Raw genomic sequence first — 27,026 nt, forward strand, 5'->3', positions numbered from 1 at the left:
ACGTAATTAAATTTTGGCTTTAAATGATCGATAAAAAAAAATTTACATAGAAGTTCCATCAATTTAATAGATACGTAAGTTATATCAAAAATATTGCTAACGCGTATACATACAGCCTCCTGGAACAGGATCACCGCATGGCTCCTAGGCTGGGATATTTGGTAGGCCCCAGGTCAGAATTTTCACGGACCTCCTCCGTAGTGAATTTATAGAGTGAAAAAAAAGGTAAGAATCATATCTAGGGGCCACGGCCGGCCTAGGTACAGCTCCCTAAAGAGGAAACTAACGGGGCAGTCACCAACGTCAACTTTTTTTTAAAATAAAAAATAAACAAGAACGTCAATAAACAGGGAGAGCTGAAGGTTTTGTCCTGGAGACCAAAAATATACACTGGTGAAATAAATTAAGAGAATTTGCATATTTTATCGAATTCCATGAAAAGAACTGAACGTAAAACCACTGCTTTTAGACAAAAATGCAAATCTTGTATGTCAAATACGTAAGCGTACACGCGTGTGTGTAGGCGGAGCCAGTAGAGAAACAGGCTTTATAAGCTAAGACGCATTTCGTTCGCTAGCACACCTCGGCGAATTTCTTCGTGTTATTTTGCAGCAATCGGTTAATTTCAAATTGTAACAGTAAAAATGAGTAACCACCAACGCTTAGATGATGGAATGAGGTGGCGAATTGTGGGGAGGCTAGAAGCAGGCCAATCTCAAGTTCAGATTGGTATAGAGTTCAATTTAACGCCCAGCGTCGTGTGTAACTTATGGAAACAGTTCCAGGATACCGGATTCATCGAGAGAAAGCCTGGGCAAGGTCGTCCAAGAGCCACGACGGCCAGAGAAGATTGCCATTTGTCGATTATAGCGAGGCGTAACATGAGTGCTACAGCTTCTCAGCTCTCTCGTGATTTGTATGCAGTCACAGGAACCCGTGTATCAAGGGTGACGGTTTCCAAAAGACTTCATGAGAGAGGGTTGTTTGCAAGAAGACCTGCTGTTTGCGTCCCGCTCACTTCTACGGACAGGAGAATCCGTTTATCATGGTGCAAAGAGCATAGAGATTGGAGTATGGATCAATGGGCAACCGTTCTCTTCACTGATGAGTCCCGGTTCAGCCTAAGCACCGATTCTCGCCGTACGTTCATATGGACAGAACCAGGGACCCGCTACCTACCCTCCAATGTCCGCGAAATCGACCATTATGACGGAGGAGGTTTAATGGTCTGGGCAGGCATCATGTTGGATGGCCGCACACCTCTCCATGTCTTTGAAAGAGGCACTGTGACTGGTTTGAGGTCTTGGAGCCCTATGTTTGCCTTTTCAGGGGTGCAGTTGGCCCTGAGTTCATTTTAATGGACGATAACGCCAGGCCACATAGAACTACTCTTCTGATCGACGATTTTCTAGAGAGTAAGGATATTCGCCGGATGGATTGGCCAGCCAGATCTCCAGACCTTAACCCTATAGAGCATGTCTGGGACGCTCTGGGGAGGGCAATTGCAACTCGCAACCCCTCTCCGGGAACCATCCAGGGAATGAAAACACGTTGCTGAACGAGTGGGACCAATTGCCACAGGAACTGATAAACTGCCTTATTTCAAGTATGAAACCACGCTGCGAGACCTGTATATCTGTAAGAGGGGACCATACCCCCTATTAACCCCTTTTTTTTTATTCTGCAACCGCTGCTTCATACCTTCCGACTCCAACGAGTGTTACGCACGATCATGCGTGTGTATTACAATTATTGAATGGTTATTTGTTTTGTATTGTATCAATGTATGTACATATCAAATTTCATTAAAATCGGTACAGTAGTTCTAGAGATAATCGACCAAGTCTGCAAATTCTCTTAATTTCTTACACCAGTGTAGAAAAACTAAAAGTCCTGGCCTAGGAGATCACTCAAGGATGTGTAAATCATAACCGGGTTTTATTTTGTCGGGACTCTGCGGTCAGGTCACTTAGTCATTGGCTTAGTTGTTAAGTACAGGGGGGGGGGGGAAGGTTGATTGCAAGGTCTTTGGTGCTCTATCCTTATTTGCGTTCCCTCTGTCGGGGAGGGGGGGACGCGTATGCCAGATATCGTCGTATATAGAAGGCCGTAATTAGTGCCTAAGCCCAGTCCTGGTGGTAAAAATCCACACACACAGCATTTATGAAAAAATTATAAGCAAAAGGAACAAATCTAAGGATCTTAAGAAGAAAACCGCACAGAAGCCGATTTTGACGCCTAATGTATCAAACATGGTTCGCGTGAAGAATTTATGCCTTCACCCCAATTTCCGGTAAAAAAGATCGCCCGATGTTATTTATACCCGGGGATGTTCCAATTTTAAAGGTTGTTTTTTTAAAAAATATTCTACGTGGAAAGAGGGGAGCTGCTCACACACACATCAGGCCACCTACACACTCACTTGAAACACATTTGAACCGGCTCAGCTGCTGCTATTTCAGCCAGTTATTATTCAAGTGGAAAGGCATTGCTTTTTCCGACCCCCACGAGCTAATTAATCGTCTCAATTATATCGCATTACATGAACGCCACGTGGAATCTCGTCGATTTACGGTATCCGATCGATTCGAACCAGACGGTGTTTAATTTATATTAGGCTATTTTTCCTCCATTATGCAATGGTTGTCGTTATCCATAAACTCAATCATATGGGATAGGTATTCAGCATCCGGGGTGATCAATAATTTATATTATCGGGAGAAGTCCGACCGAATGGTCAATGGTCTTCGTATACTTACGGGCACCAAAAAAAATGGGGGTTACTATTTTTTTTTTACCAAAACCCATCGTTCACAGACCGTTTTTTTGTGTACGGTGTGTGATAATGTCATATGTTACATGCTGTAACGGTGTTAAAAGGCGTATCTGGCCCTTCGGCTCGAGTACTCTCAACATTTGCCACCATCTGATATCTACCGAAATATTACGCCCGAGAGTCAACCACCTGCTCCGTCAATAGTTTCAATAACTTCACGTCTATGATTGTGTATAAGATAGCAATTTGTTGCACTAAACACGCTTGCAGCAAAGGGTAGGCGTAGGGCAAATCAGCCAGGATATCTCCAGGTTGTATTCTTCTTTAACTAGAGCCACAGTCCTCTGTTCTTGGATGCTGACACTGAAGGCTAAGGTTTTGGAAGCATTGCCGTCTCAACAGCATCAGGCATCCTCGGGCAAAGTGATATTCGATATTCTAGGGGGATCCTACCTTAAGCTTCAATGTATCTGCTTACTAACTTCTATACTTACTCTCGATAAATCATATGTACAGAGTCGTACGCAGGATGTGGGGGGGGGGGTGCTCAGGGATCCCGTGCTTTCCCTCCCCCAAGCCGACCAAGAACTAGAAAGAAAATTTAACATTTCGGTGAAAAAATTGAAATATAGAAAGAAAATACCCTTTTTGTGCTGCATCAACCAATTTCTGTTAATTCAAATGCTTTTTGAAGGGTGGCAACTCAAAATTTCTCGGGAAGAAAATTTTTGTACATCTCACAAAGGCCGATCCTGCGTACGCCCCTGCACATATATAGTACCTAATCTCAGTAAGGTAGAGGCCTCCCATGCACTTCAGGCAGGATCAGTGAGTTAAACACGGCCCTGCCCGAACGGCCCCTCCTGATTTTCTCAAGTATTTACTAGAATCCATATAAAAAAAACATTAACTTTTATTGCTGTACGAGACCCAAGAGGAAAAAAAGCGTAGGGCATCCAGTGCCGTCTTTACAGCATCATGGACCCCAGGGTCAACAGATTCTTCTGTGGCTCGCTCCATCTGGCTAGAAGTACTTGGCTACCAATTTACATATTACTACAATTTTTGGAGTAACTATCTTACTATCTATGGGGGATCCCAAGACCCATGGGTCGATCCCGCTTAAACGGATAAAATCCCTCCGGCGAAAAAAATCTCTCCTACAGACACGATGTTAATAAAGTTCTCCGCTGAATGATAATTTCTTCGCTGAATATAATAATTTCAGCGTCTCTTTCCCCCGCTTAATCGAATATTACGCTTTACACGTCAACCGTTAATGCATATCAACCACTATGGACATAATGTTTTATTGAATGTAAACATTTGGAATTGATAGAAAATATGTGACTAAGATTTAAAGAAAAACTAAGACATTTTGGTTGTAGGTACTGGTCCCCAAGTATTCAAGTTGTCTTCACTACGTACATTTAATTTTATTTTTGTTCTCTGTTGAGCCAGTAGAGGGCGCTATACTTTCGTAATGAAAAATTAAATCTTAGGTATTTAAATAGAATTTTCATTTTTGATGTAGGATTTATTCGAGAAGCTTCATTGATATTGATCCTTTCCGTCATGTTTTCGATGTACAAACTATACCAACGCTTGTAAAGATGCAATTGAATTGTTCCCCGCATAATCGGTTAATGCGTGCTGGGATCGTTGATATCCGATTAATCGGGGGCCGACTGTACAAAAAGAGTAAACACCTTTTATATGAATAGAACGGAAATTACAGCGGGAATTTCGTAAACACTTTCGAAGAAGAATTGCATCAGCCAACGTGTGCATCAGATGAGCATAATTTTGTTTTACCTTCTCTCTCCGGAACTCAAACAACAATCTCACCTTCTGATTTTTTTTAATGGCCATTGTATTGGTCAATTCTGACAATTTTTTCCACTTCCTACAAATACTACTTAAGAGTGTAAACACCGTCTATTGAATACGAAAATAGTGCTAAAGCCATGAGGTCAGAACGTGGAGACCTCTGCCAAACGTACTTCGAAACTTCATTAACTGAATCAAAGCGCAACACGTGTGAGGGGCTTCGAAGGTCGACCGGCTGAAGTTGGATGCCGAGCTCGGCGGCCTTCCGGCCACACAATGCGGCTTATTATCGCACTCACTAAGTGGATGGACATTTCGATCACGTGATCGGACTATCTTTGAAGCGGCCTGAGCAAACAGATGTAAATATACTGCGGGAAGCGAAGAAGAACGCGCCCGACCTCATTTACGGCGGAGAAACGTGAATTAATTTGCATAAAACAGTTGTTTTCATCCACCGTTAAAAAGAACTTTCCGAAGGTGTCACTTCCTTCATTGCAGTGCTGTCTGTCTTAACGCATAGGCTCAACCGGGCCTCGTGAAAATTTGATCTGGTAAAAAGTTTCGAGTGTAAATCATGTAAATCGGAAAGCACAACGTTATAATCACGCAAGAGGCCTCAGAAAAATCGCTTTTCTGGGGAGAGGGGGGGCCTATAATGCTCTTAACCCAGTGGTCCCCAAACCTTTGTCGACCGCGACTCCCTTGCCCGATTCGTGTGTGTGTGAGATTCATCTACAACGCCCCAGAATTGTTTCGTACCTACATGCTTAACCCGTGATCCGTAGGCCAAATGTGGCCGTAGGAACAATCTAAGGTGGCCCGCTACACCAAACCTAAATTTGTAAAAACGAACTAAGTAGCACATTATTAGATCACTTTAGTAACCCGTGGTGCAGTCTCACATCACTTAACTGGTTTGTGGCGATGCTCCAGATCACTTGAGTTATCTGGGAATGTGCAGCGGGACACTTAAGTGCCTACAATATCTGATCACATAGGTGCCAATTCACGGACTTGAAAAATCTGCAGTTTATCCCGTGATGACACATTCCGCATCAACGAAAACAAATAAAAGGGGGAAAACCGGGGACTTTTGAAATTGCAATGGGTGACCGGAAATAAATCGTTTTTCCGTGACGCATTTTTCCCTCCTGTCCTGATTTTTTTTAGCAATAATTACCCACTTTGCTTGCTTTAATCATATTTGGCGACAATTCCTTACTTGAACTACGACAATTTTTCTTACTTGAAATTCCGATTCCCCATATTTTTCCTGAGAAAACAGGGCTAGCCTGAAATTGCAAGGACTGAAAGAACGTTCTTTAGGGATTTTCCATTCAAACAAAGCTCAGTTTTAGGACTTTCAGGGATTTTTCTATGAAGATATAAAAAATCGGTAGATTTCTCCGACCGGAAGATTTTAATAAAGCTGAAAAATCGGAAGTTTTGGCACTTATGTGATAACTTAAGCAGTCGACGGCACATTTCCCAAATCCCGCGAAAACCACATTGTGGCCATGGGTGGAGATACGGGACGTGGGGGGAATGCCCCCCCCCCCTCCAGCGTCAAAGGTGGAGTCGACTGATCTAATGTATATATGAGCTGACATCATCGTGCCCCCCAGCAATAATGACCTTGCCCCCCCCCCAGCTTCCAAGTCAATCCCGCCTATGATTGTGGCACCTCGGAAAACCAAGAATGGCACATTTACAGATCATTTAAGTAACCCGCGGTGCAATTCCACGTTAATCAAGTTATCAAGGAATGCGCCGCGAACCACTTGAGAGACCGGCGGTACATTTAAAAGATCACTTATACAGCCCATGTCTAGACCACTTCGGTGACTCACGGCACATTCACAGAGCACGCAAGTGGCTCACGACGCGTTTTCAAACCAGTAAAATTGTCTCCCCCCCCCCCGCCCGCCCACTTCCCCAAAAGGTTGAGCACCCTTGGCTTATAGTAGATATTTTCATTTATAAAAAAAATCCCCCATAATATATGGAATCCATATTTGTTACGGGCATCTATTTCTCAACCACCTCGTTGGGCATTTGCTGGTTGTGGATTTGAATTTGTATTTAACCACTTCAAAGCATAAATAGAGAAACAAATCAATACCTCCAGCTCGTCGCGACGCTCCTAGAAGCCGCGATGCACACTTTGAGAAACACTGCTTTAAGCAGGAATTAGAAATCACTAAACCCTTCTTCAAAGAGCCATATCTTTTTCAATGAAGTAGGCTTTAGCCTGATTTCAGCAGACGTAAACTAAGGGGTGTAGGTTTTCCATTGAGAAATCCTTTTTACAAAATATCCGGGCCTGTCAATGCTAAAATAAGAGGCTTTTATGGAGGCTAGATGTGTCGTCATTGCCGCTTAGAAGGCTAAGACGGCCCTGCTTCATTGAGGTTGGCGAATTAAAATAACTCACTCAGGTATGCACCGTGGAATCTTTGAGGTGGCTCATTTTGACGGAGTAAGTGTCATCGTGATGGTGGTCCATTAATCACGAGCAATGAAATCCAGGGCAGCGAAGACATCCACAAACTTATCCCATCGCGCAAGAGGTTAGAAAAACACACACACACTCGAGACGAAAACTAAATAAATCTGGAGGAAGTACGTGTTGCCCCTGATACCTCCGTTGCCAACTTGGCAAAAGCTGACGAAGTAGAGCGTCAGCCAACACTTAACTTTGCGACTATTTCCGTGAACTCGTAGGGAATCTGCGGGCTAATATTTCGAGGATCCGCAATCGAAACTCGTGATCGTTGTGCGGAATCAATTTTGGAAAATGAAAACTACTTCCAAAAATTCTGAGCGCGATTCGCGCCAGTCAATTCCGATTCATATGCAACTGAAAAACAATTTTGCATTTATAATGTAATTTTACGTCTTAATGATGACACTCTCTCCCCGCCCTGCCTGAGTGGGGGAATAAGAAGATGAGACCTGGGGTGGCCAGGCCGTGCCACAATCACGATTATTGAAGCGACGCGTGCCACTACGAATTTTAACACGCAGACCATACAAGCACATTTCCAGATCACTTCACCTCTTTGTGACCACGGGCGTAATATTGCGTCCAAACACCAGTGGAACGAATTCAAACAAGTTCTGTTTTCTTTTCTATTTTTTCAACATCGCGAAGCTTTGTCATTTGATCATTTTTTGTCGCACCGCGATCATTTTCTGCACTCGAGGGCTAATTAGACCGGGACCTACAATTTACTGCCGATTCCGAACGGCAGGCTTGCTTTTATACTCATCCAGAGGTTGGTGTCCTAGCCCCTCGATGGGGGACTCCCTGCGGTAACAATTTGTTCTGCGGTCACGTGCCACGTCGCCATTTTTGTTGTACCCTTGTGTCAGGAAATTTTTCTGACAAAGACGAACCGGGTATCGAACTCGCGACACATCTAAACCTCCTTTGATACTTTAGGCGAATATTTTATCAACATGGGCTACCGCGCCCGCGAAGCTTCATTTAGTAACCCTATCTCTACGCGGAAGTTACTTTCTTTCCCTTTCTTTCTCTGTCTACACTTCTGTTAATGATTTTTTTTTACACATATAATGTATCTTTTTACTATATACATGTAAGAGCGAAAGAGGAAACGTAGAGTGAGGGTGAAAGAGGACTCTTGAATTCTGTTTTATCTACCTTATCTCTATTATACTTTTTCGTTTTATATTTTTCCTTCCCCTTATTTCTTTTTCTAACGTGCGATTAGGGGTTAGGAGAAGGTTACCAGATTTATCGCCAATTCGTCAAATAGAGACGATCCAAATTTCTTGCCAAAAGCTTGTACGTAAAGTGGTTAAGGGAGTCTCGTAACACATTCTCAGATCACCAAATGGACTCGCGGCACATTTCTAGCTCGTGCAAGGGGGATAAAGCACATCCCAGATCACTTAAGGTACTCGCGGCACATTCCAGATCACTCAAGTGGCCCGCGACGCGAAGGGCCAATGAAGTGGCCCCCACTCTCCAAAATGCCCAGCACCTCTGGCCAGGCCACTAGTTGGCTCAATTCAATTCGCCGACAATAGCCCCGGCAAATCGTCTAGGGACAATTTACTGCCGAATCCCTTTCGGGGGGGCTAATGCGGGTTTTTTATTGTTTATGAAAAAATATTTACAAAGCAAGACAAAAGAAAAATATTTACATGATATATACATTATATACATAAAGATTTCACGCCGCTATGTAAACCGACATTTTTCATTTTTTTTTTTTTTTTTATGCACAACCATTCATAGCCCTGATCACAGTTTGTCCCGGGGGTCTCTTGGGCCGTGACTTGGTCGCTAACTTATTGTTCAATGGCGCCGTGTTGCTGCCTGTGCTGCTAGTCTGCTGGATCTTCTCGTAGGCTGATCTGGTCTAGTTGTGTGGTTGCCTATGTCTATTCTCCTCCTGTGGAGTTTTTCAATGCCCTCTTTTTCGAGATAGCGCACGAGATTCTCAAGAGTTCGTGATTCTTTTTCGAGCCGGCTCATCCTCCTAAACCACTCCTTCACCAGCTCCTGCCTTGGTTTGATCAGGTGGAAGACTTTTGTGTAAGGGCAGCTGGTGGCATAGTGGAGTGGTGTGCCGACTTCTCCACACATACATTTGTTGTTGTTAGATATTTTGAATCTCTCGAGGTAGCTGGGGAATGGTCCATGACCAGTAAAGAAAATGGCTTTCTCTCGGGACCATCCCACAGCCCTCCATCCGACTCGAGGTAGGATATCGTGAATCAGTCTGCCTGGGTGTTCAGGTTCGTCCCAGTCCTCCTGCCACATTTTTAATAAGTGACTTTTCAGAAGTCTTTTGGCATGGGAAGGGGGAAGCTTAATTAACATTGCGCTCTGAGCAGATTTGGTGGTTTTCTTGGCGAGCTTATCCACCAACTCGTTGCCATGGATACCAGAATGACCTCGCACCCAGTGCAGACTGACATTTCTGTTGGTGGTCAGGTAGTTGCGGATCTGTCTGGCATTGTGGTGTCGTGTGAGCGGGTCTCTTATTGCTTCCAGGCTAGCTCTGCTATCCGTGAAAATCCTTATTCTTTCCTCTGTTTTTATGGCTTGCTCTGTAGCCATTTTGAGGGCCCACAGCTCCGCTTGGAAGACACTGCAACCGTCCTGCAGCCTCGCGGCCCATTGATTGGTAGTGATTCCATCAGTCAGCCATATAAGGGCTGCTGCCGTCCCGTCCGCTGTTTGGGAGCCGTCTGTGTAGATTGCTTTGCATTTGGGGTCCACGAGTTGCTCATCGGTTGTTATCTGGGCATCGATGGGCTCACTGGCAGGGTGTTGGGTCCATCCTATCGCATTTCTTTCATAATTGGTTGAGTCAAGGTGTATTCCTGCTGACGTGATGTTTCTTCCCAGCCTGGTGAGTCTGGCGGATTTTGCAAGGAATTGCGTGATCAAGGCCAACGGAGGAGTACCTGCCAGCACCTGCATTGCCATGGTAGACGTCGTGCGGTAACATCTAGTCATGTACAGGAGAAATCCTCTTTGTGCGGAATTCAGCATGCGCTGCGTTCTAACCGTCATAGAGGACCCCCATGCGGCTGCTCCATATGTAATTATCTTAACCGCAACTTGGGTATAGAGAATCCTTCGGTATTTTGTTTTGAGGCCCCACTGCGGTCCCGCTGCATTCCGCATTCGCTGTAGGGTCCTCATTGCCTTTGCCTTTTGCTCCTTCATGTGTGCTAAAAAATTTAGTTTGCCATCTATGGTTAGACCTAGACACTTGAGGGTAGCAGAATGTCTAATTGGCTCCCCATTCAGTTTGATAGTGGGACGGGATTTCTCACTAAACCAAATGTACCGGCACTTGTCTGCAGCAATTTCCAAGTCGTACTCTGTTAACCAATCACTGACTATCTTCATCGCAGTCGCCCCTCTAGCCGTCACGCCATTAATTTTCGGGGCCGATAAAAGGAGGAGGACGTCATCTGCATACGCTTGTATTCTCACTCCTTCCGGCCAATTGCGTTTGAGCAGTTGATCTGCCACCAGGTTCCATAGCATGGGGCCCGAGCATGATCCCTGCGGGCAGCCTCTGGTCTGGTGATGAGAGACGAACTGTCCTTGTGTCTCCATGCCTATAACTCTGTCCAACAGGAGATTCTCCAGAGTTGCTGTTATTTCACGTGGCGCCGGAATTGATTTTAGGAGCTTTCGGAGAATGGGGAATCTCAGTGAATTAAATGCTCCTTTTATGTCCAGGGACACAAGTGCGACATAGCGGTTGCTTCTTTTTGCCCCATCGATGGCGTCCAGCAGGTCACAGAGTGCCTCTTCTGTGGAGCGGCCCATGCGAAAGCCATATTGGTGCTGGTGAAAAAAATTCACTTTGTCGAGGTGATAAGTGAGACGTTGCACTAGAATTCGCTCCAGAATCTTGCCCATGTGTGGCAGCAATGTGATGGGCCGGAACGAGTCCAAGTTGTCGGGGGATCTGCCATTCTTAAGGAACATTAACACTTGTCCCGTTTTAAAAGCCGCAGGCACTGAATTCAGTCCGAGGCATTTATTGTATAGGGCATCGAGGATATCTGGAAATTTTTCGTGTATAATGGTCAGCATGGGGATCGTTATTTTGTCAGGCCCTGGCGACTTTTTCCTGCCTGTTCTCGCTAGTGCTCTCTCGATTTCGTTTTTAGTAATGCTAGGTTCCGGATTGACATTGGTTGCGATGTGAGAAACATTTTCATCTTCGTTAGATATATATTCAGCCAGATCTGCGCTCTCATCTATTGGGTATAGTGTGTGTAGTTGGGCCTCTACTGCTTCGAGGATCGTTTTCTTCCCATCACCTAGGAGTAGCACTTGTGGGGGGAGCGTGGACTTTCTCACCGTAGCCTTGTAGACAGCGCCAAATGGGTTGACTGCACTATGACAGAATGCGCGCCATGCGTCCGTTTTTGCTGCTGTCATTTGTTTGGTGTAAATGGCCTTCTGCTTCTTATATTTGGTTAGGGCTTCTGCCTTGTTCGCATCGGCTGATTTCTCCCATCTTTTGTGCAGGGCCCTTAGTTTTCTTCTCTCTTCTGCCAGCTTAGATGACCACCACCTCACCTCTCTATTAGCCAGTCTGTGTTGGGATTGGAGTGTTCTTTCGCCAATTAACTTCAACGTCTGCATGAGAGAGGTGGTGGTATGCTCAAGTTGTTCGATGTTGTTGCAATTTGATATTTTATCTAGCCAGTCTGTGGCTTGCTTCCCGAACTTGTTAGCAAATATTTTCAGTCTTCTCTGGGAGGAACTAAACTTTACTCTGTGTTCCACCAGAGGGGCGTCATTGAGCCACCAGTGGAGATACTTGTGGCTGCTCTGTGTGACCTCTTCCCCTACCTGCCAGTTAGTTGGGCTTTCCTGTCTCGTATTCGTTAGTGAGAGGTCTGGCCATCCTTCTGAGTCCCCGAGCTGATATGTCGGTCTGATGTTATCCCCGTTGAGGATATACAGATCTCGCTCTATGACCATATCCAAGATGGCCTGTCCCCTATCGTCCTCCCGTTTATAGTTCCAATAACTATTTTTACCGTTCAGGTCCATTGCAGTATGCGTAGGTGTAGAGCCTGCTTTTCTATATATTGTTGAAATTTCCTCCAATGCTGGCGTGATGTCTTGAATTGGAGAGCAGTAGCTGCTGATGAGGATATGCTCTTTCCCCATCAGGCCGATTTTTATTGCAACCGTGTGGTCGTGCACCGCCAGCGTTGCTCCTCTAATATTTGGATTTGGAATAAATATGGCAGCCTTTAGGTTAGCAGAGGACCATTTTTGCCAGGCCATCGGGATCCCCTTTAATTTCCCGTTTGCAACCCATGGCTCTTGAACGAGGATTATGTCCACCCGGAGTTCTGCCACTGTTTGCATCAGTTGGTTTGTGGCTTTCCGAGCATGGTCCATGTTAATCTGTAAAATTCTGACTTTGCTGTCGGGTGATGGATTTACTCCCACGTGAGAAGGAAGCAGTTTATTGGTTGATAGTTTAGACATACCAAGTTAGTCACCGATGCTCTTCTCTTTTCCTGTCTTTAATGACGTTTGATTATTGGTTTGAGTGTCTCTCGACCTGTGCTGCACTGCGCTGCGCCCCGTTATATGCTTTGAAGCAGGGGCAGTTCAGACTTGAAGCCATATGATCTGACCTGAATCGGGTGCCCTTTGCCTGGTTTGACCACAGACAGTTTATGCAGTGCAGTTTGTTCATCTGGCAGTCCCGGGTATTGTGTCTGTCTGCGCATTTAGCGCAGAATGGATCGCCTGATCTGCAGTCTGCTGCTTTGTGCCCGAATGCTTGGCACTTAAAACAACGATTGGTGACCTTGAATTCCGATATCCTATAGTCCAAGAAGCCCAAGAGTAGATGTCCCCTACGCAAGGCTTCAACACTTTTTTTACTTATTGGTACCTGAAATACCAGGTGTCCGGTGTCTGGGTTCTTAGAGCGTAGGGAGGTCTTGAAGATAACCGCGTCTTCGGGGGTGGAGAAGGCTTTAGCTAGTAACTTTGCCACCTTCTCTGAGGTCGATGTACGTCTAACTTCCCTCACCATAATATGGTGTCTTGCTTTGCCTGGAAGCTTTGTATCTAGGGTTTCTCTCAGGTGCTCAACGTTAAGTATCGCTTGTCGAATGGTCTCACTATCCCCCTCACTGAAACAGTCAACAGCAAAGCCTCGGGATATTTTTCTGATGGCTTTGATTTTGATCTCATTTTCACAGGAGCTGAAGTGATCTTCTAATAAGTATGGAATATTCGTATCTTCCCCTTCCAGGCGAGGGTAGATCAAAACTGTGTGCACCGTATTGCGCAGCAAAGCCTGTGAGTACAGCTGGCGTGAGCCAGTATTCCTCCACGCCTCCCTTAAGTTCTTGTTGGGATTGGCAAGGCTGCTTTCCTCTCCGTTGCCTCTGTTTATCCTTGTCTCAACTCTCTTGCATTTGGTGTTGTCTGTTGCGGTTCTTTTTTTCATATTGTTTTCTATTCCCCCTGCCACTACTTTTCCGATCCCTGCTCCTTCTCTTCCTTTACCATCTTTAGCTTGGGGTCTGCTTACCGTTCTTTTGTTGAGATTGTATGTGGCATTGCTACTTGTTGAAGGGGCGAGATGATTGTGGATTGCTATTTGTAGTCTTTCTCCATAGAAGCCACTGTTGATCCGGATCTTATCATTTGACTTGACTTGTTCAGTTTCTTGCAAGTTGTGGACAGGTTTGTGTTGGCCGTGGTTGTCACTCTTCTCCTGTCCATGGGAATTAGTGGTCATTAGTTGTGGCATCTTTTGGTGCGTTGCTGTGGGCCCTGAAGTTAATACGCTCTTATTTGCTCCAATGTCTTGATTCCGCGGAACACCTGGATGCGTTTCAATATGGGGATGTTGTGCTCGCCACCTTTTCCAGGGGTATCCTGCCATCGCCAATAGTCTCTCCTGGCAGCTCTTTTGTGTGATACTCTGGGGTACGTTCTTTCCCACTTCTGTTTCTCCAGCCGTGAGATCCTCACTGATTGAGGTGGGTACTTCCGAATGAACTTTCTGCTCCGCAACTTCTGCCTGTACGCTTGACGCTCCCGATCCCGTCACTGGATCCTGTGTCTTAGTACTCTCGTTGCACGCTGTCGGGCTGGATTCCTCCTCTGTTTGTGTCCCTACTGATGTATAAGTTTTTTGTATTTTATTTCCCGCGGGTTCCTCTTCTCCCGGTTTCGACCCTTCCAAATCGTTGAATCTGTGGTGCCCCCCTCTACTTGCTGGTGGCTGTGTCCACTGAAGGTTGTGATTATCCGACTCATCTTGGGGCATATCGTAGGCCAGTGGGTCAATTTCATTCGCCAAATACAACTGTAGTAATTTGCTCCCATTCGGGTCATCCGTGGGAAATATTTGCCCGTCTGCCGTCCTGAATGTATCGATTGCAGCGTTGGGGGCGTGGCTAATCCTGGCTTGATCTATAATTTCTCGCAGGAGGTTGAATGCCTCGTGTTGCCTCCCTTTCGGTACCAAAGGGCGCTCTTTCTTACCCCCTTTCCTTGGGGAGGTTAGTAGAGTCCACAGTTGCTGTGCCGCTTTTACCTCAAGATGCTCTTTTTTTAGGAATTTTGTCACCTTACACTTGCGTTTAGAGGGTGTGAGCACCGGCCTGAGTGCGCCCCCACATGCTGACTGTTCAGTGTCCTCTTTATCAGGGGGAGGGGACGCAAGTTTGTTTGTTTTCTTTTTTTTTAACGTTATGGCCTTTCGCTTGACACGTTTAGGCCAGGGAGTCGATATTTGTCCCTTGTTTTTTGGGGTTGCGAGAAAACTACAATCGGCACTGTTTTGTGTTTCCACTTCTGTGTCGCTGGTTATCCATTCCTCAGAGTGGAGATCGGCATTAAAGCCCTCCTGCAGCAGGCTGGCCCCCTCGATGCTGCCATTTTGGGGGGTTGAATTAGGACGGTCCGACATTTCCAGCATAATTCTTTCCTCAGTGGTATCGGGTGTCCATATAAGCAGGGATCTCTTCATTGTTTTTATATAACCCCTCTTTCTTTTTACGAGATGCAAAAAAGAATAGTAGCAGCAATTCACAACAAAAATTTTGCAGTCCAAAAAAAAAGCGATGGGGGTGGAGAGGATGTGTATGCAGGAATCGTATTTACGCGAGGGAAAAGAAGAAACACCCCTTGAATGGCCTGGGGCGAGTTTGTGTGGACGATTTCCTTTCCCTTCCTCACAGATTGAGTGAGAGAGGGGGGGTCGTTGTCACCAGCTTGTCTTCCTTCATTGTCCTTCTTTACATATGCTCGTAGTGTTTTCTTCTCTCTTAGGCCAGTGGAAAGAAAATGGCGAAGAAGAATATTTAAAAATGTTATGAAGTCTGAACAGCTCGATCCATAGAGACAAAAATCTTTAAGGTGGATTAGCGCCTTTCACGAGTCTTTGGACTACTAGTGATTGAGTATATATGAAATATGTACTTGAATCATTCGCTGAGAATAAAAACTTTAGCCACTAGTTGGCTAAAGTTTTTATTCTCAGCGAATGATTCAAGTACATATTTCACTAAAAATAAAGTAAGGAACACGCCATATTTGAAAAGGATATTCTACGTAGTACCAGAGGCGGATTTAACGGCGTGTGCCCGGGGCCCCGAAAAACCAAAACTTCACTTTTTTTTCTAATTTAAGGGGCCCAATATTTTCTTTTTGCGCCCGAGGCCTCGACCGACATTAATCCGTCACTGCGTAGTACTTATCATGGTGTCGATACTTTTGGAATGTGTTCAGATTCTTAACAAGGAGAAAAAACTGGGAGGTATTTGGCACTAAAAACAGAACTATGCAGCTGTATAATAAAACAATAACGATAGGCCTACCGATCGATATTCAGTCCGTGCACACAAAGGGTGGACGGACGTACGGTATTCGATTCACTAGAGGTTGAAATAGAAATCCCTCGAGATCCATCCATCGCTTCCCTCCTAAAATGGCCATTGGAATAACGGTCACGCGAATGACAAAATTCCACACATGATATTTCGTGGATTAAAAAGATTGTTCGTCATTATATCGCACTTTATTCGTGTGTGGGGGGGGGGGGGATTAGAGCACACACGTCTCCAAGCTCTAATTACGATGACGGGCATTTTCTTTAATTACATGAAAAAGAGCAAAGCTATTAAGTACCTTTATTGATTGGGCGCCTGTAATAATTGATGGCCGTCACTTCCTGCGTTAATTCCAACGAGTTTAATTTTATTCCTCGAAACCTCGTTAAACACGTTCCGCCGCTCCGTTAAAATCAACCGAAAATGCAAATATCGTTTGAAAAATAACTAGTTTTCAAACAAACTGACCTTTTATTGCTTTTCTTGAATTAATTTTGCGGTATCTCTTCTGTCATCGGCTTTCGTGATGGATCGACGTTCAAAGTTACAACAAAATTTCAAGGGCGGAACTTCCTTCTCATCGACTGGACGTGATTTATCGTGACTTGACAGATCGGGGGAAACAAACCACACTTCAGTAAAAAACAGTTAAAACCCCTCAAAAAACCGGTTTTTTTTTGGAGAGGCGAGTGCTTAATAGAGGTAGAATAATGTTTGAAGAAGGGACTAGGACCAAATATACTGAAGGAAAAAAGGAAAGGCCGGGTGCGAGTCTGCTACAGGAGGTGTTGCCTAAAGTCTCCGCGCGGAGCGTCGACGTCGCTGAAGTCAGGGCCGTCATTTCAACTTTTTCCGGGGGAGGGGGGCAAAGAACATGTACTCAATGTATTTATAATTATATACATATATGTGTACATATATATACCATTTTTAATGTATTTTCAAAAGTAGGGGGGGGGGCAACGGCCCTCCCCCAAATGACGGGCCTGACTGAAGTCGTCCATTTCACCTGTAGCCACTACGATAAAATACGTGAAATGGGCGACTTCAGTGACGTCACGAGCTTCGTGCCATAGAAGGTATTGGTCTAGGACTCTGAGGGTTCATGAATAGGTTTCACAGTATCGATGCAGAGCAGGGTGACAGCGACGGCCTGCGACGTCCCAACAAGATCCAAACATTTCTATTTCAATAAAAATTCTTATAATTTTGTTAATAAAAAAAGGTGAAGAATTGGTCTCAAAAACGGCAATGAGAGCCATCTACATCAGCTACAAATTTGCCAAAAAACTCCAAGACTTTCAACGACGGTTCTTTGGTTAAGGAATGGATGATAAATGCTGCAGAAAATGTCAGTCTTAAATATGCGCAAACATTTTCATCGTGATATTTTTGTATAGAGGCATATTGGGATCGAAAGAATAACAGCAATAGCTGATAATTTGAGTGACCAGTTGCAAGCAATATTCTCAAATGCACATTGCTTTACATTTCTTCTCGCCAAATTTCCGCTGTTCAGACGTGGCTCAAATGACTACTACTAAACCACACACACACCTCGTCCATATTCCTCCGCGGAACTCCTAACAAATTTGCGTGTGCGTGTAATGAACCTGATGCTTCTGTGTAATGCTTGTTATTATAGTGCTGCCATCTGCTATATATTTCTTGAATTATGATGAGCGAAGTGTAATGATTGAATAATTGCATCGTTGTAGACCTGGCTCAAATGACTTTCTTGGGCCAATACGAACATGATTGAATAATTTTTAGAAATGTTTTCAATTCACGAAACCACAACGAGGGAAGACACCGGGACAAACTGTATCAAATTATGCACTCACTTCGGAAGAGCAACGACCTCTTATGAACAAACTCTTAGCAGAGAGAACAGGTGGTACGTAAGCAACAGCTGAGAAAAATGGAAATTTTGCCGCAAGACCAGCAGTGAAATTGAAGGAAATGTATTTAGACATTTTTAAACTGCAATCTTTCCATTGCGTCATTTATCGGCAGGTCCTTTGATGGAAATAAGTTGCATTTTCTCTCTGTAAAGCCCATGAAGATTATTTTGAACTTCATACGGATCAGACACAGACAGTGTATTGCCGCAATTCCTTCAAGACTTGGAGGGCAATTTCGAGGGGGGGGGGCCCACCTTATTGCACAAAAATTCGTTGATTGTTTTGTCATTAACAGCAAAAAAGGAGAAACTTTTCAAAACTTAAACGAGGTTAAACTGTTCTTAGAAATGAGAAGTTAAGATGCTTCATTTCTTCATGATAAGACAAACGGGTGCATTCTTAATTCAATTGACACTTGAATATCTAACTTCGAGGGAACAATCAGCTAATAATAACGCATATTTTCCCCATGCACTGGAAGGTTTATGTGCAAATTGAATTCGCTCAAAAACCATTTACAGGAGAATATTCTCAATTACTTTTAGCAGGTAGGTTTAATTGATTTTATGCTTTTGTTTAAAACTCCTTCATTTCCTTCCGATTCTAATTGCAACAGTTTTTAAATGTTAAAAAAAAATTTAAAATAAATCCCATCTTAGATACAAAAATAATAAAGTATAAATTATACATTACCTCCTCTATAAATGATTGGTTAGGGGCCGTTCAAGTATTACGTAAGCAAATTTTTAGCCTTTTTTGACCCCCCCCCCCTGTCAGCAAAACGCTGACCCCCTCTCCCCCCCTCCTTTGTCAGCAAAATTTCGTCATTAGCTCTGCCCCTCTGAATCCTAACTCATATTTTCATAAAGGGTGGTTGATGACGTAATACTTGAACGGCCCCTTAGCAACCTTTGAAAACCCGTGGCGGCTAGAGATTGTTTCTATTTAAGAGTGTGAGGCCCGGTCATTTGCGCACGACAAATGGGAAAAAATGAATCACTCATGACCCTGTTAGACTGATGTCAGCGCTGGGCAAAGCTTTCAAGCGGCTTTGGCGCTGGGCCGCGACCCCCAGTACACACTGCTCTGAAGCTCCCTATTACGCGACGTGTGCACTATACTGCTCATTTTTGTAGCGTCATCTAGTGTCGAAGAGAGTCAACAGCTGAAGCTCAGTAAGATCATATATACACACCGAGAGAATATTCACACTCAAAATTAAATTTTAAAATTTTTAATCATTTTTTGAAATTATTAATAAAAAACATTACAATATCATTCAATGAACTAAACGGTTAATGTACATTACATGTGAGTATCACATACAACGCCCGTTAACAAGCGCCATTTGGAGGATATGGCGATCCCTTGGCTAAATGTGCAGCCCGCCAGCCATGCGGCAATAGAAATCGGCCAACAACTTTCTCTCAGATTGTCTCGCTATGTATTCATAGTGTAATAATTAGGGTCAAAATGAACCCAGTACTCCAGGGCCACGTGTCCGTGCATCGTGCGAAATACGTAATACGGGTGTATAGAATCATCGGAGCGGAAACCGCTCATTTTGCAATTTCTTTCTGTCGATCCAACTTGAAGTAAATATGAACTTTACGACCGGGAGAGTGTCCCCGACTTTGGAACAGGTTCCAATGTCAAACGGGGGCACGTGCCCAGGGCCCCTACAAATTTTAGGAGGCCTATTCATATGCCGAAACCGGCATCTGCTCTCGACCCTTGCATGCACCTGTCTCAAAGAATGCTATATATACAAAGGGTTCCAAAAAGTCGTGTTTGCCAGGGCCCGAACTTATGACGAAAAGGCAGGGCTGTCTCGAGCATCATGGGCCCCGGACCAAGTGATTTCCGAGACCCTACTAAGCAAATTCTCGAGAATTCCAACCATCTCCTTTTTGTGAGGCCTCCTCCTCTGGAGGCCCCGGGCCGTGCACGGGTGGGCCCCATGCCTTAAGACGACACTGGTAACAGGTCGCGACGGGTTCCCTTCCGCGGACAAACTTTCATGAGTTGAAGTCACGCCAATTTGGCGGAAAAACACTGACTTCAGCAATAGGCCGCAACTAGGGGGAAGGGCAGGCGGGTCTCGTGTGCAGGGCGCAAATTTCATTCTGAAACCCCTCCAACGCAGACTCGAGCTATGCACAAAAAAAATAAGAATTGTCCCGGGTCCTTTAGGTAGGAGCCCTGTCACCCTTGTCATCATGGGTGGGGGGGGGGGGCAATGCCTACACAAGGGATAAGTTTTTCTGAGATCTAACCCAGGGTTCAGGAAAATCCATCTCATTTAATTTTTTTATACAGTAAATTTACTAGAAAAAAAAGCTCTGGCGAAAGGGGACGCTCCCAGACTCAGAGGGGGGGGGGGAAGCAATCACCCCTCCCAAGAGCCAAAAAAATCGGGGGGGGGGGAATTTATCTGCCCCTCAAATTACGGGACGATTCAACGAATCTAATAAAGGGCCTCGTATAGTGGTGTCTGCCTCCACTACATTCCCAGTTAAAGATGCCTGCCTCCGCTTCATTCACTGCTGGCGATGTCCGCTTCATTCACTGCTGGCGATGTCCGCTTCATTCACTGCTGGCGATGTCCGCTTCATTCACTGCTGGCGATGTCCGCTTCATTCACTGCTGGCGATGTCCGCTTCATTTGTAGCTAGAGATATCGCCTCGACTTTATTTGCCGCTGATGGAATCTGCCTCGGCTCCTGTCGTAGCTGAAACTATCTACCTAGACTTTATTAGCAACCGAAGATGTCTGCCTCGGATCATGTGCGGTCCAGAGGAACAACCGCCCCTCCCAAGAGCCAAAAATGGAGAAAATTTATGTGCCCCATAAAATACGGAACGATTCAACGAACCTAAACAATGAATCACTCATTCCCAACACATCGTTATAGATCCGCCGCGCCTGCTCCAAGATGTAGGAAGCCCTGCCCTACAATTATTGCTCAAAAATAGGTATTTCAAATCAGTCTTGCAAAACCCCAGGACGTCACTCAAAAGGGAGGAGGGTCATTCTGAAAGGGTCGAATGTCCAGCCACTGCGATTGAACGAAGACACATTTTTTTGCTAAGCGTTCTTTCAGCCTCGAATTCGAGCACAAAGGCGGCCCTTCTGGTACTGCCGAGATGAAAAATTACGCAGGGTGCTTTTCCAACACCCCCTAAAGGAGGGGGTGTTGGCCTTTCTATAAACGACATTTGGTACTGAACTATTATATGTACATAGTGCTGGTCTACACGTCTTTTTTTGTTTATTGTGTCCTTATTTGAAAAGAGCTAGTGGGAAAAGAACTAGGGCAGTGGTTCTGAAACTTTTGTCACCCGCGGCTCCCCTCGCCCAATTCATGACTCATTCAAATGACTAGATGACCATATTTCATTTAGAAAAAAAAATCAGTTGAACTTGGATGTTAAATACCGTAAAATACGTAACATTGCCATTAGTCGACAAAATGCGCTATTTTAGTTATAACTAGCTGTTACCAGCGGCTTCGTTCGCGTGCGTGGATTTGGTTATCTTACACGGCGATGATTCCCCCCCCCCTTCCCATATAACATTTGAACACCCCATGGAAGGGGGAATGAACTTCCAGAAATTCCGTCTTAGTGGCATCTACGTTATAAAATGTAATACTAAGTTTCATATTTATGGCTTTATCGATTTCCGCTCAGTGATGATTGCTCCATAGGGTCTTTGAACTAGGGGTGGGGGGTGCAATTTTGAAAAATCCCTTCTCAGTGGATCTCTCCCTACATTACAATACAAATAAACTGACAAAACTTCATATTTATAGCTTCAGCGGTTTCGGTTTGGCGTGATTTCTCAATGTTATCCTTGAACCCCCCTTCTTTTTGTCCCCACTTAGGGGTCGGATTTCGAAAAACCCCTTCTTAGTTAGTGTTTGCGTGATGAAACAAAACTATTGACCAAATTTGAAATTTATAGCTTCAGCGGTTTCGGCTCAGCGATGATGAATCAGTCAGTGAGGACATTTTGTTTTATATTTATATCTACCATAGATAGATGAAAAATTGGGAAAAAAAAGTTGCACCAGACAAAGGCTGGCGGCACCCCAAGGAGTCGCATCGCACAGTTTGAGAAACTCTTTCCTGGGGGCGGAGGGTTAAACATAGCGAGGGTTGGAAATTCATGCACGGTGCTTAATATTAAATCACGTCAGTTGTCTTAATGGAGCCATAGATAATGGGGGGGGGGGCCTCCCCCAACAAAAGTGTTTTTGCTGTCCCCTCGTAAAAAATATGATATCGAGTCCCGGAACTTTTTAAAAGTCCCTGTCAAAAATTTCCTGGCCACCTACCGCTGAATAGCAAGTTACCACTTCACCAAACACCAAGTCTGACCATATCGCTATATTGCAATTTACTGCCATTAATCAGTTGGGGTGAAATGAAGGCGCCATCTATCGGTGGTCGCTTCAAGATTGTGAATGCAAACCGTCGCGGTGGTAGACGAGCATCTTACCACCACACCACTAGGGAGCTATACAGCAGGCTACTGCCGTTGAGTGCAAGGCTACTGCCGTTGAGTGCAAGGTTGAGTTGCTGCTGGCCAAACAAACCGTCGCCTACGTCAGTGACTCCAAAACGGGGGCCATCTTAATACATCGGCCTAATCCGGGGCTCCTAAATAAAGGGCCTCGTAATAATGAGATTTGGAGATACAATTTTCAACGGCATGCAGATTGGGCTCTTGAACGTCACTTCGCCCGGGGACTCCTGGTGCTGTTGAGACACCCCTGCTTCCAGGGCTTCAGCCTCGAGTATACTTGTCGGAGTCCGCTCTAGTTACCGGGGACCAACACGTAAAGGTAACCTGGCAGAGTTGTCTTTTGGGGGCCCAAACGGCCCTGCCCTCCCCCCAATCGGTGTGCCACGAGATCAATCATGGTTCAGGGCTTGACAAATCAGCAAAAAAAGATTTGACGCTAGACTAATTTCTTAGGAGCCATTTTTGCAGGTAAAACTGTTTTAAATGATGTTTTTCGACTTTTCGATGGTCATAATGTCCCCTCGGCCCCCATGTTGGAAGGTTTTCATTATTATGAAAGCGAAAAATTTTGCGTCATCCTGAGACAATGATTTCGCAATCACATAGGTAATTTTAGGCGCCAATATCGATTTTCTTGTTGCCATGGCACCTAGGATTTGTCATGCCATCATGGGTACGCGTGATGTTTCTTAGTTAGAATTAAGTGGGAATACATTCCATGCACCCACACAATAAGTCGCTTCTCTGACACATCGCCTTGAATTCACCTGATTCCACCCTATTCTGCCTTCGCTCCATTCGTAGCTGTCAGACTTCGCCCAAAAGGGGACGATAGGAACAACCGCCCCCCCCCCCCGAGAGTAAAATGATACGGGAAAATTTGTCTGTCCCGTAAAATACGGGAAATGATCATGCGGACTTAGATAATTCGTCCTGTATACGCACCAGTTCCCTACCAGTGTATGAGGGCGAATTGAGGTGCTACCGAAAAGCCTCGAGAGATTGAGAACGAGATTGCGGTTAGAAATACAAACGCGCCGCGAATGTGCAATCTCTAGTCTACGCCATTGGGGTGAGCAGGATTTTTTCAAGGGGACGGCTTCAATTTTTTTATTTTTATTTCCGGGGTGTTAAAGTTTTTTCCCATTAAATAACACTATAATCTCGGCTCGACGGGGGGGGGGGCACAACCCCAAAACCCCCCCTTTGTGTACGCGAATGGTCTATGCACATGGTTTTTCGCCACAGACCTACAACGGTACAAATCTTCAAATCAGTGCACTTCACTCATAGTTTGTAAAATATATGGCAGCAATGACAAACATTACACAGAAACAAACTTCATCACGGGTCCCTAAAATGAAAATTTTTATAAATTTAAACATGCAACATGTTAAAATTTGTGTCCATGTTGCGAACCTAACGTTAAGTTTTTGGGACCCAGGGACCCCCATTTTGGGGGACCCGTGATGTCCTGTCCTCATTTTTTTTTTTTTTGTCCAGTGCGTCACCTATACCTTAAAAGTTCCTCAGGGATATTAACGTGAGGGCGCGTTTGGTTTAATAAAATGTTTTCCAACCTGTGGTCCGCGGCCCCCAGGCATTATATTCATTGCATAAATGACATTTCATGCCGTGAAATTGTAATTTATCACTTCGATTTCTGATATATAAATTAAATATAAAAAAAAATTTGATTTCACGCGGGTGGGGGGCGGTAAAGTGACCTCCTCTAGGTGGTGGTGGTGGGTCGCGTGACATCAAATAAACTGGGAAATACTGAACTATAGAAGGTAACGGTAAGTAAGAGGCCGTTCAAATATTACGTAAGCAAATTTTTAGCCATTTTTAACCCCCCCCCCCTTGTCAGCAAAATTTTGTCATCAGTTCTGCCCCTCTGAATCCTAACTCATATTTTCATAAAGGGTGGTTGATGACGTAAGCATTATCCAAACCCCCCCCCCCGTCATCAAAAGTCAGCAAATCGGAACCCCCCCCCCATCGATGATGACGTAATACTTGAACGGCCCCTAAACGATCCGTATCGTGTTACACTAGGATCACGTTCTTTGCCACCGGGGTCTCAGGGCCAGCAATACCGGTTATCAAGGAAACATTTTCTGGATATTATGCTGAGGTGATCTCGAAAAGAAAAGTCATCGTCTCCACCGGGACTCGAACCCAGGTCCTCTTGCATACTCGGCAAACATGCTACCATCTACACCACTGGAGACAACACCATGGGTCAGGTTCCCGGCGAAGACGAGGTGACTTTTCTTTCCGAGTTCACCTCAGCACAGAAGCGCCGACATGAAGAAAATATTGGGGAGGGGCCTGAAAGTTGCTGGTCGACCCGCATATACGGGACTCAAACGCATATGCAAAAGAGAGAAGGTGCATTGCATTTTTTTCAAAAATTATTGAGACGGCTCAGCCCATTTTTACAAAAGTTATTTGGGGGGGGGGGGCTCAAAGGGCTTCAGCCACTAGGTTTCGGCGCCTATAATATCCAGAAAATATCTGTTTCCTTGATATCTTGGGCTGATGAGAAAAATTCCAATAATCAGAGCCGTGGTGTGCCTTTTCGGGGGGCCCCGGGGCAGACTTTTCCTTGAGGCCCTTCTATTATTGTTATTATGTAAAATGAGAATGTTTTGGGGTCCCCTATTCGGCTCGGGGAACTAGGGCAGTGACCAGGTTGCCAATCATCTCTCGATACCGGTTACTGTACGTTTGCACATCATGATAAATGTGAATAAAACCGACATTAACAAGAGGCCGGTAAAAGATTTATTTTCATTTGATTAAATTTTTTATGTATTACGTTTTGTTTAAGGGCATACATGGCCGGCGGGCAAAATGTGGCCCTCGGAGTCATTGGATGTGGCCCGCGACCCTCAAACCTAATTTTGTAAAAATTAACATTTCACAGATCACTAAAATGAACCACTACATTGTTTTTAGATCGCTCAAGTAATCTGAGGTGCAGTTCTACATCACTTGAGTGACCTGTGGAGTCATCAATTTACAGATCACAAAAGTGACCTACGGCGGTATTCCAGATCCCCTTAAGTGGCACGCAAACACGTTTTCAAATCATTGAAGTGGCCCGCACTCCCCCGAAGGTCGAACACCCACCCTTGCATAAGGGCAAAATAGATAAGTGATTGGATATTATGGATATTCAAAATTTAAAGTGATATTTCCCATACAATTTTCTTTCACATTTATCAAACGTACCAACTTCAGCTGGGTATTACACATAATCGCCGGTAAAATACGATAAAATTTATCAAACTTACCGAGAGGATTGGCGATTATGCATAATTATCGTAACACGTGCAGTAATTATTTTGTACACTCACGTTCTAGAAGTGTGTACTGAAAAAACTCACTCACCTCCGATTTTGAGAGATTTCCCGAACAAAATAAAAGCTCTTCTTTTTTGAGACAAAGAATTTTCCCAAACACGATGAAATGTTCTCAACACACAGTAATATTCAGCAATCGAGTCTTGTACCGCGGTACGTATCGCCGGTTCCGCAGACACGCGCGAGGAGGAATTAGATGGATAGAGTCAATGAAAACACGTTTGTTACAGCTGATGCGGCGCCAGCTTCGTAATGGTGATAGTAGCCGCCGAGTTGTGGTCTAATCTTGAAATGGAAGGAGATACCGGCGCGTGTCGACGTCAGCATTCCCGATGCACGTGAGACTCGAATCGCAGCCAATCGCCTCGCATTTGCGTCGAGTGCTTCCGCCATGACACTCGCTTTTGCAAAAATTGCAATATGCCACTGCCATTTTGGCGATTTTTCACACGCTCCTCTCAAAGAAACATTGCCAAAAAGAAAAAAATGGCATCAATGATCTTTCCTCCTCTTATTCTTTCCTCCCCTCTCCATTCATTCCACAGAATACACAGATATTCTTTTACTGTTTTCCTCACCCACAGAAAGGGAGTCCCGATATCCACGACGGGAGAGAAAAATACCCCATCAGCTTAAAAAAACCAAAAGATTTTTTCTATATTCAACGTTAGCGCCCCCTATATTCTGGAGCTGGGCTCGGACCATAGGTGCCGCGGGATCCCAAAATTTCGCCCCTGGTACGTTTCGTCCCCTGTACATTTTGCCGCAAGAAATTTCGCCTGCCCTTAACCTTATTGAGTGAATGACTAAGTGAGAGTCTGTGTGAGCGACCATTTTCATCATTTTTTTCCTGTCAATTTGAGCAAATTTAATTGCCTGTTAAAATTTTTTTGTGGGTATTTCGCAGCATCCCTGTATGCTCTGAAACAGGGACGTAATTAGAGGGTGGGGGCAGTTTTAGGAGGAAAGAAAGAACATCGTTACAAAATTATATAAGTTTAAAGGTGTGGGGGCGGCAAAAATCCTAGCCCTGCTCTGAAATAATGGATGCCGATTCCCCTCCCACCGCCAACAAAATATATGAATTCGGGGGAAAAGGGGGTTCCTAAGCATTTTTTGCGTCCCGAAATTATTGAGACACACTTGGCCTCACTATTATTTTCGCATCGGATACCGCGTCTGGTAAGGGTGGCCCTGCCTCCCCTATTTTTCTCTGGCACTAT

The 27,026-nt window shown here is 44.7% G+C and overlaps 1 protein-coding gene and 1 non-coding gene across 2 annotated transcripts in view; both read right to left on the minus strand.

The window, feature by feature from the left end:
* LOC149077693 (protein phosphatase 1 regulatory subunit 3B-like) overlaps positions 1–26,447 on the minus strand; it is a 39,152-nt gene extending 12,705 nt beyond the window's left edge. Inside the window, exon 1 of the mRNA XM_089245279.1 lies at positions 25,832–26,447. The gene's annotated coding sequence lies outside the window, so the exon portion shown is untranslated. The remainder of the gene's footprint in view (positions 1–25,831) is intronic.
* On the minus strand, positions 24,593–24,666 carry TRNAT-AGU (transfer RNA threonine (anticodon AGU)). Its single transcript has one exon. It is a non-coding gene; the product is annotated as a tRNA-Thr (tRNA).
* Positions 26,448–27,026: the final 579 nt, after the last annotated feature.

Source organism: Pholcus phalangioides, unplaced genomic scaffold (genome assembly GCF_987345545.1).
Source record: "Pholcus phalangioides strain wild (caught in Gottingen) unplaced genomic scaffold, Ppha-v1.0 ptg000015l_1, whole genome shotgun sequence".
NCBI lineage: Eukaryota > Metazoa > Arthropoda > Arachnida > Araneae > Pholcidae > Pholcus > Pholcus phalangioides.